The sequence below is a fragment of the Megalopta genalis genome, chromosome 9, assembly GCF_051020955.1.
Source record: "Megalopta genalis isolate 19385.01 chromosome 9, iyMegGena1_principal, whole genome shotgun sequence".
In the NCBI taxonomy this organism is placed as follows: Eukaryota; Metazoa; Arthropoda; class Insecta; order Hymenoptera; family Halictidae; genus Megalopta; species Megalopta genalis.
The window spans coordinates 18,801,842-18,811,655 of NC_135021.1; the positions used below are offsets into that span (position 1 = coordinate 18,801,842).

Consider the following 9,814-nt stretch of genomic DNA (forward strand, 5'->3'; position numbering starts at 1 on the left):
CAATGATTCACGATCGCGTTCTAGGAAGCCGCGCGCGGGGCCACGTGGCCACGGGCGTATGGCAGTTGACCTTTTATCAAAGTAGCCGACGATTGGTCGGAAAACTATGGACTTTCGTTATCAACGAGCAAGGAGGATGAACTCGTCGTGGTGCCGCGCGTACACCGCTCGCTCAATCGTCGGCTCTTATCGCCTCGGAAAAGAAACGACGACGAGCTCGCGAGTGAAAATATGTGTGTATAATAGCACGCATTCGAATCGAGCTAACGAACGTTGCACAATCCGTCCGAAATTGCTTAAGACCCCATGTTCGACACTGATCGCATTTATATGTATGCATGATCCTGAATGCAACGAGTGCAGTTCTCGACGGATTTTAATGCGTCGAGAATTCGATTAAGCAAGACGATTCCCGGACGTTTGCATTTTTTATGTTTTTATGATATATATATTTGTTTGACTTCGATTAAGCCAACAAATATATTGTTTATAATCGGTACAGATCGAAATAAGAACATCTTATTGAATAATAAAATTAGTTATAAATATAAAATATAAAATATAAAATATAAATATAAATATAAAATTCGTCAATAATGACCAATAGTTATCAATAATGATCAATAATGATGAGGATCTATAGTGATCAATAATGATCAATAATTATCAACAATGATGGTGATGGTCAATAGTGATCAATAATTATCAATAAAGATCAATAATTATCAACAATAATGATGATGGTCAGTAGTGATCAATAATTATCAATAATGATGATGATCAAGTTATCAATAATGATCAATAATGATGATGATCAATAGTGATCAGTAATTATCAATAATAATCAATAATGATCAATAATGATTATCAATAATAATCAATAATGATCAATAATGATTATCAATAATGATCAATAGTGATGATCAATAATGATGATCAATAATGACTACTAATAATAACAATAATTCATTTTAACGATCGATGATAATCGATACATCGAATTATCGAAAATACAACGATATTATGAACATTTGTTCGGTGAACATTGTAGACTCAAATCCATGGTTGAAACTGTATTACATATGTATATGTACATGTTCAAGTTAAAGCGCGCATCATCATGAGCGGGAACAAATTAAGGCGAGTCTAATTCGCATGGCATTCAATGCATCAAGTATAAATTTTATCGATCGTATTATGACCATGAGCTAACTCTCTCGGCTAACCTTCATTCCGGAAGGATACGCGATTGCAACTTACAATCAGTTAGAAGGAACATCGCCGACGTGTATGAGACACGCCGCGGCGCACAGTGACACCAATCTCGATTACTATCGGGTCAAGTGTCCGAAAATGAACCGCGTTACACATCTACGCAGCAGTACATAAATATCCATTTCGTCTAGCGCCTGAAAAACAAACGACGTCAATTGGCGTCTTTCGTTCACGATTGCTCTCCGACCTTTCCACATTTTGTAATAGAATGTATCGAACTTTTAATAATGAATTAATAATTAATTATCGAATTTTTAGTAATGTACTTTTCACTTTGTATACTGTCAACACTCTACGAGTGACATAACCCTAATTCCTTCGACGTTATATACACAATTTGAGAAAGACGCGACAATTTTTCGCGTATTGCAAGAAACAAAACTTACAAGTTTTTAAACTTCAATTTGGAGGTTAGTGCCAGGTCCGCGTTGCTGTTCGCGAGGAGCGAACACTGTACACTCGAGAAGCGATACATTTTAAGAGCTGAAACACACTTACAGGCGATGCTCGGGTCGTGCTCGACTCGTGCAAGGACCGAAGCGTCTTTGAAAGGCGAGGACCGAAGTTCGTCGGTCGCCTTTGTTACTTTGCCGAACGTAGAAAAGGACAGCAAGCGAAGGACAGATGCTAACTCAAAGTGATGATTTTTCCCTAATTTTTTTTTTCCCTAATGTGATGATTTTATATATCTATTATATTATATATCTATATATATTATATCTCTATTATATATCTATATATTATATATCTATTTTTACCAATGTGATGATTTTTCTGATTAAATTTAAACAAAACAGAATATAATTCTTGTAACATTTATCTTACAAAATTTACAAATTCTATGAAAAATATAAATATTAATTATTAACTTAAATAGACGGTAAAATCTAGACAACATATCTATTTCTGTTTGTTTATGACAAACAATTAATATTGATAAATAAATCCAAGTGATATCGTGTTTGGTCTTAATTTTAATCGAAAACATGTGTCACAAGTACATACATTGATAAAAGTTTTATTAAACTATTTGCACGCCGAAGAGTTTATTGTATTTTTATTGCTTATTTATTTTTCCATTTTAGGCTTTGCGTAAATGAATCTTACATTGGAATTCATATTTTATTGTACAATTTAAAATCTATTTTTTAAATGAATAATTGCGTACACGATATATAAAGCGATGAACGATATAACAAATTTTATATTGTTCACACATTGTTTGCAATGCGTACTAGCTGTCAACGACTGTCAACGCTGGTACAAAACGATTACACACACTGTCCATAATGGAACCTAGTGCCGTCTCGCTTTGTTTTGGTACGTCGTGACTTGTATAAAACGGGAGCGGCACGTACAGTGGGCAACAAAAGTATTCAAACACTAATTACAACTTTGACTTCTAAGCCATATATTTAAATAAATATTGAAGAGAAAACTCCTCTCACGGTATATTAAAGTAGAGTATATACTTTCGTTGCCCACTGTACAGGTAGTGTGAGCACTCTGATACAAATAAATAAAAGAATATTTTGCTCGTGGCGAAGCAAGCCCGGTCGGTCCCAGGATTGCCTTGCTAGTGTGCATACACATGTTATATCGGACCAACACGCCGTGTATGTGTATGCGGCACGCCCTGGTGCGGCACGTTAGTATAAACACTAATACAAATCAAATGAAAGAATATATCTGATCGAGCAAGAAGACCGGGAGGCGGCCGTGCCTTATCTGTAAGTGTGTTTCGGCCCTAAAGCGAACGCTCGCGAGCTCCGGAGCTGCGTCTGAACGCATTTGTAACAATTTGATGCGTTTGACGCAACTGACCATGAATTCAAAGGGAACAAGCTTACAACTGTTCGCGAGCTTCAATGTGAACGCGCTGCGCTGATGTTTTCGTTGGGGAACAGTTTGCGAACCGTTTCTCTCTCTCTAGTGCATAAATGCCGGCAAAATTTAATAATGAAATAAAGACAGGAGATAATAACCATTTGAAATATAATTCATTTCGATGCGTTGTTTTCGATGCTGTTATATTTGATATATACTATTTCATTAGAAATACTTTACTATTACGTTATTTATAATACCAATTATATTAATATAATTAGTATATAATATTACTATATAATATTTTACTATTACTTATTTATAATAATATAGTATATTATTTATATACTACTATTTCATCAGAAATATGGAAAAAGTGGAAATAATTCACAAAATAGTATGCAACAAAAAGATTTGATTTTAAGAAACCTCTGCATGTATTTTGCTTTGTACAAAGCTATCTCTTGATAATAAAAATATACATAAATATAATATTAATTATATAATAATATTTTATTATATTTATTATATATATATATATAATTGGGAGAAGCGTCATCCTTTTGAAAAACGTATGTTCTCCTTTCTTTAACTAGGTTTATTTTCTGTCTTTGTCCACAGAAATACGGTTAACCGTAAAAAAATTGTAAAAATGAATAATAGTTTCATTCAATTTCTGCCGCAAGAAATTTCCGTGCGATTAAAAATAAATTTTTCTCTTATTCGAATATTTATAAAACAATTTACTACTCCTTCCTGCGACGCCTCAAGTTCCGAACTGCCCGTTTCGTCGCATCAGTGTTTTGACGGTTCGTTTCACTTATGACGCACGTAGTGGAATATCTTATCTAATAAATAATCAATGAAATTCAACACGGGACAAATTGGTTACGGCAGAGATACCGTAATATTGTACGCGTTCAACATTTATCAACACACTCGCATGTTTACACGTGCATCATAGTTCCTTGTTTGGTGGTGTAAACACTTTTTATTATAACTATCTCGGATACGATTGTCAACGGACAAGCAACCTGAAGCACAATATTTGTGGTCGCGTGATAAAACGTTTATCGTAAGAGTATGTGGTCACTATACTCTAATAGTTAGATAACAGTGACGATGATAACGCATACAAGAAATATTGTTTTACACTTTACAAATCATGCTATATACTGTAAAGAGGGTAATAACTTTTCACAGCCGGAAGCTGAATAAAAATACGTCTGCGTAATAAGTAAAAATCAATTTCCGTTGCAGTTTGAAACTACGGGCATGTTTTTCTCTAAAAACGCGTAACAAGACTGCCGGTAATTGCTGCTAATTTCAAGATCAACAATTCTATTTTTACAAATTCTAATTTAACCTGTACGAATACGATTTTATGCGAAATCCTATTTAAGTCCGGAATTTGAATACCGGTATATACCTATATATATCTGCACCTATATATATTATATTAATTATATATCTATATAATTACTATATTAATATACATATTAATATTAATTACCATATTAATAGGTTCGGAGATACCTTGTCAGACTTTGATTGGGACAAATACAGTTTCAAATTCTTGTTATATATTTAGAAACCGTTTAAAAATGTTTTTGAAACTGTGCTGTTCAAAGGATTCTTAGAAATATTCTAATATAATGCATACCATATCAGGTTTCATTTATTATATGAATATAATTTCTAAAATCAGCACTATTTTCTCAACAGAGCTTCTCATGCTCGGCCGAGGCCTTGCCCTTACCTCCGCAGAGACAAGGATAGAGAACTGAGCTGCGGTGAAAGGAAATAACGCAGACGCAAGTACATCAACGGCGTGCCGCGACTAGACAATGTATACACGCATGAAAGAAAATGTTATTTTTAGTAAGTCTCGGTTTACATTCATAATTGCAGCACCAATGGATAGCTGAAGTTCTTTTGATTAATGCAAGTCCAAACATGACGTAAATCGGACTATGTTTATTGAACGGTGACTTATTGAAAATGTAAGTAAAATATTACAGAATTACAATCTGAGCCAGTAGTAAAACGATATTATTTATTTATGAATAAGAAAATTCGACTATTTCACAATTTCGGATTAACTCCCAATTTCCTCTAATTCCATAATTAAATGATAATTGGTATTTTACAAGATCTTTTGGCAATTAAAATTATTAAAATATATAAATATATGTATTAAATATAAAATTAAATTGTATATTGTTTGAAGTTAAAATTTTGTAAAGTAACAAGTGATATGTACGTATAACTTGCAATTAAGGTTTCCATATTTACAAAATAATATTTTGATGAAAATAAATATAGATACAATATAGAAAAATGTTATCAAATGGAAAAATGAAATTTGAATTTTAAGCTGAATTATCAACTGCAAGCTTGGCCTCGGGGAGTTGAAAAGTCCCGAACAGGATGGCCACTAAAAAGCGAGGTTTCTACTGCCGGATCAATAGCATTACTGCATTATTATGTTCACTTGCAAACGCATGCATATTATCTTAGTTTCGCTAAATATAGCAAATATATCGATAATTCTAATACGACATATATTTGGATATTTCAGTATAATTCTGGCCCTTGATACGATTATCGGTTAGATATACGATATTACAGGTATTTTGGTATTCCTGGTACGAATCTCTGAATTTTAAGTACAATAATTGTTTCCAACGTAATGTTATTTCATATTTTAATGCTACTTCATGAATAACTATATATTCTATAGTTGTTGGCGGGTGATTCAAGATTGTCCAAGTGCTGCAAAGGGTTAATATCTAAAATTAAACGAATACACCCAACCTTCTTCTATTTCCCATCGAATCCATTACATTCTAGAATCTTCCGAAAAGCAATAATTTCATTTTTAGACCTGGCTTAATCATCCAGAAACTCTGTCTCATCCTCGGCCTCTGAACCGGTCTCATCATATAACTATAACTTAATCCTTGCTACGGCGTCCTTAAGACCCTGACATCATTAAACCAGCCCTTAGGAATCCTAAATCCCCTCGCTCATATTTAGAACTCAACATATGTATACATGCATACGTTATGTATATGTCAACCGATCTCGCGCTCCAGAGAATTTCCTCCAATGCGCACTCTCGTTTAAATTTGTCAAATATGAAACGCGTTTTCGAATAAATAACGTTGTACTTTAATAATAAATATCTGCTAACGGAATACAACTATATTGAATGGCAAAAATTAAGGTTAATTGTTGGGAATACATCTGTTAAGTGGTTTTAGTTTATTCATGCTTTTGCAGCTTTATCCGTGAATCTATATAATATAAATAAATATATAATAAATAATATAATATAATATAATAAATATAATATAGATTATATAATATAGATAATATAGATTATATAATATAGATAATATAGATTATATAATATAAATAAAATAAGTATTCGTGAATTTTTCAAAATATATTTTTGAAGTTGTTCTTTGCAAGGCTGTTAATTTCTGTTGTTCCCGGTGTAACAAAGCAATTTATTTCATTTCACTTCGAAAAATTGAACAATTCGGTGACGAGTGAATTAAATACATTTTGTCAGAACGAACCGAGTACATAAACTTTCCTTCGCATCTTTTGTTATTAGTATACACGCCATAGATTTTTCCCTCAATGTTGAGTACCGCTACCGGCGCGGCGCAACGCGGCGACACGTCTCGCAAAACTGCTTCGTTTGCATTAAAAAAAAACAGAAGATAATTTCTAATACGTGACAACGCTATCCGTACGTGGAAGCATCGCTGAATCGCGTAGAGTAATTAGATTTTCCCCCAAAATATTTAGCGTTTTCAATAAGGCGCACAAATATCCGGCAAGAAGAATGTGCGAATTTAGCCGTCGTCCGCAGAATTATGCGAGTTAGAATCGTGTTGCTATCGCCGTTAAAGTCGCAACACGATCTTAAAGTTGAAAATTTGATCTATCTATTATATCTATTATTATTATATATTTTATTATATTATATTATATTACATTATATTATATATTTATTTGATCTGGTTTATTTATAGCTATAAATAAAACAGTGTACGTCAGAGCATTAAACTGGGGAGATATTTTAATAACCGCGAATCTAAATGTAGTTTAATCATTTTCTTTAAAATAATAGTCGAGTCGAAAGGTCTTAGATGGCGTTACCCGAGGCAATATATTGGTTAAGGAAAAACTTATTTCCCTTAAATCTCGAAAAAAAACTATAGGTAACGGCTAATATATTCGAAACGTTCGATTCCGATTCCGTCGTCCGAACAAATTCCGTTTTGTGCGACACACAGAACACGCCTGGTGATTCCGTAATCAACGTGTTAAAAGCTTCAGAAGCTTTTCTAGTTTATCAAGAGATAACTAGAGAAACATTGATGTTCCAAACAGACGGCGACCAACAATACCGTCGTAACATACATACGCGGACTAAAAATACTTAAAAAAAGAAAAAAAAGAAAAAAAAAGAAAAACATACCATGACGCACTGATGACACCTGTCTGTCTCTCTCTAATTGCAGAATCGGCAGCCAGAGAAAGATCTGCGAAAACGTGCACTGCTCACCACGTGTCGCTTCCCTCTTCACGCGCGTTACGGTCGATTAAATCGAAAAACGATTCCTCCGCGATAATTTCCACCGTATCGAGAGAACACTCAAGATTATAAATACAGTCCTCCTCCCCGAACAATCGGTTTTACACAACGGACATAACCAACGGGGGATATCCAAATGTTCGATGGTGTTGGTCGCGACTGAATTGACAACGGGTCCGTAAATACCGACAGTCGATAGTTTCGTTTCGGTTTGATAAATTTCTATTGGTCGGTGTACGGCGGCCAATGAAACTCTCTAATTCGATTTCCGTCTCCAATGACGATCCTCCCTCTCTCTCTCACTCGTTGTTATTTAAGATCGAGTCCTGTGGAGCGACTTTTCGACGTCCTGCGAAATCTCGTCGCCAACATGGACGCAACGATGCGACACATCTCGCGGAACTTCCGACACCACTGATTTTACGACGCACAATTACTTTCTATCCAGGATAAATATCGCCGATCTTCTCCGGCTATTCCCCTCGCGGTCGCGGCTCGCACTGTACCGAAGAGAGGAGACCCGTTTCCACCGTTTCACCGTTCCGCTGGCGACGTCCGAACGAGCCGCGGTTTGTTTACGTTCCGAGTCCCGACGCGGCTACAACGGAGGGGGAAAAGGGACAAACAAACGGACGTGTCCGAGAGGCCCTACGGCGAATACGGCTTCACGGATATGTGACTCTTACGTCGAATAGATTACGACAGGCTGCGTCCGGAAGAGTTTTTACGGCCGACTAATTTAATTCGGTTATTTATCTTTAGGTAGCGCCACGGCACTCCGCATGTTGTCGTTCCCTTTATGTAATATACTGACGATTACCGGACGATGAGAGATCTCATGGAAGATCGATACGTTCCACGCGGCTCGAACATCGGAAGAAATCGCTGCGCTATGGGAAGCGGGGTTATCGGTGGATCGTCGTCGAAACGTCACTGAATTTATCGAACGTGATTACGAATTATTTTTTGGATAATTTCGAACGGAATTCGTTGTTGCAGCTGATCGTTATCGCGATCCGTTTCAGATTCGCTGGACCGCTTTGTTATCTCGCTTCGACGCGACGGGAACGAACGAGGAGACACGCGGCACGCGGAAGTTTCTGCGCGAACGGGAAAGATATCGTCGGGTTTCGTTTGCGACGCGTCGGCGGCCGGTTAGGCGCTGTCGCGCGCCGAACCGAACAGAGTTCACGAGAACGGTTGACAGAGAGAACAGAGTTCGGATGCTCGCGCGAGGACAGCCGAAGTAACACTGATAGCGGCAATGCTCTCTCTCGCCGATGCACGCGGACACTGTTGTCACGGAGATACACGGAGTTCTTCAGCTCTCTGCCGTTAACTGCGTGTCCCCTTTATACACAATCTTGCTTTCTGCGCACCAGTTGAGGGGGATAGTCGGTCGCGTTGGAGGTGCGATCGCCGCGATGTTTACAAATCGAGGGTCGAACACGAGATATACATCCGGACCGAAAGACCGCGCTTCCTAATATGAGCCGTTTACTGTGAAAATGGCGTAAGTCACTTTGTTCGTTAAGTCGATATATTTAAGGGTTCGCGTGTGAACACGTTTAAAAATATGGATGCTAACTTTCGTGAGGCGTGCGAATACATACGTTTACGTGATTGCGAACATCTTCATTATGCAAAGATAAAACCGTAATTATTGAAAGATACGTATGCGCAATTATAATCGACGTAGGCCACAAGATGCGGCGTAATTGCTGCGCTTATTAAAACCTAGATTTATTGTACCATGATCGTTCCATTGAATGCGCGTACTTCACATACGTAAATTAACAGTATCTTGCAGTTAAATATGTTGATATTTTCGTAGATCAATAGAAGAAAAACTTTACGGTTGTGTAAAAATATTTAGACAAATTTTGGCGGTACACCACTTTCCTTGCGGCGAGTATAAATCAAAGAAAACTAGCGAGAAATCCAGGTGTACATAATAAATTAATTTCAAAATTAATTTAATAAATTAATATCATATATATTTCATAAATTAATATCAATGTACGGATGAAATAACACAATAACTTAAATCGTAGAGAAAGGAGTTAATGATTATTGTTTCTTTGCGATTGTCCACGC

The 9,814-nt window shown here is 36.2% G+C and overlaps 1 protein-coding gene across 4 annotated transcripts in view; it reads right to left on the reverse strand.

Annotated features, from left to right (window-relative positions):
- LOC117224700 (monocarboxylate transporter 9) overlaps positions 1-9,814 on the reverse strand; it is a 35,207-nt gene that overhangs the window by 19,341 nt on the left and 6,052 nt on the right. For 3 of the 4 annotated variants that reach the window (XM_033477810.2, XM_033477809.2, XM_076524605.1), the window contains exon 1: positions 7,601-9,043. The exons of the other annotated variant lie outside the window; for it this stretch is intronic. The gene's annotated coding sequence lies outside the window, so the exon portion shown is untranslated. Of the gene's footprint in view, positions 1-7,600; positions 9,044-9,814 lie in introns of those variants that run through there. 4 annotated transcript variants of the gene reach the window in all.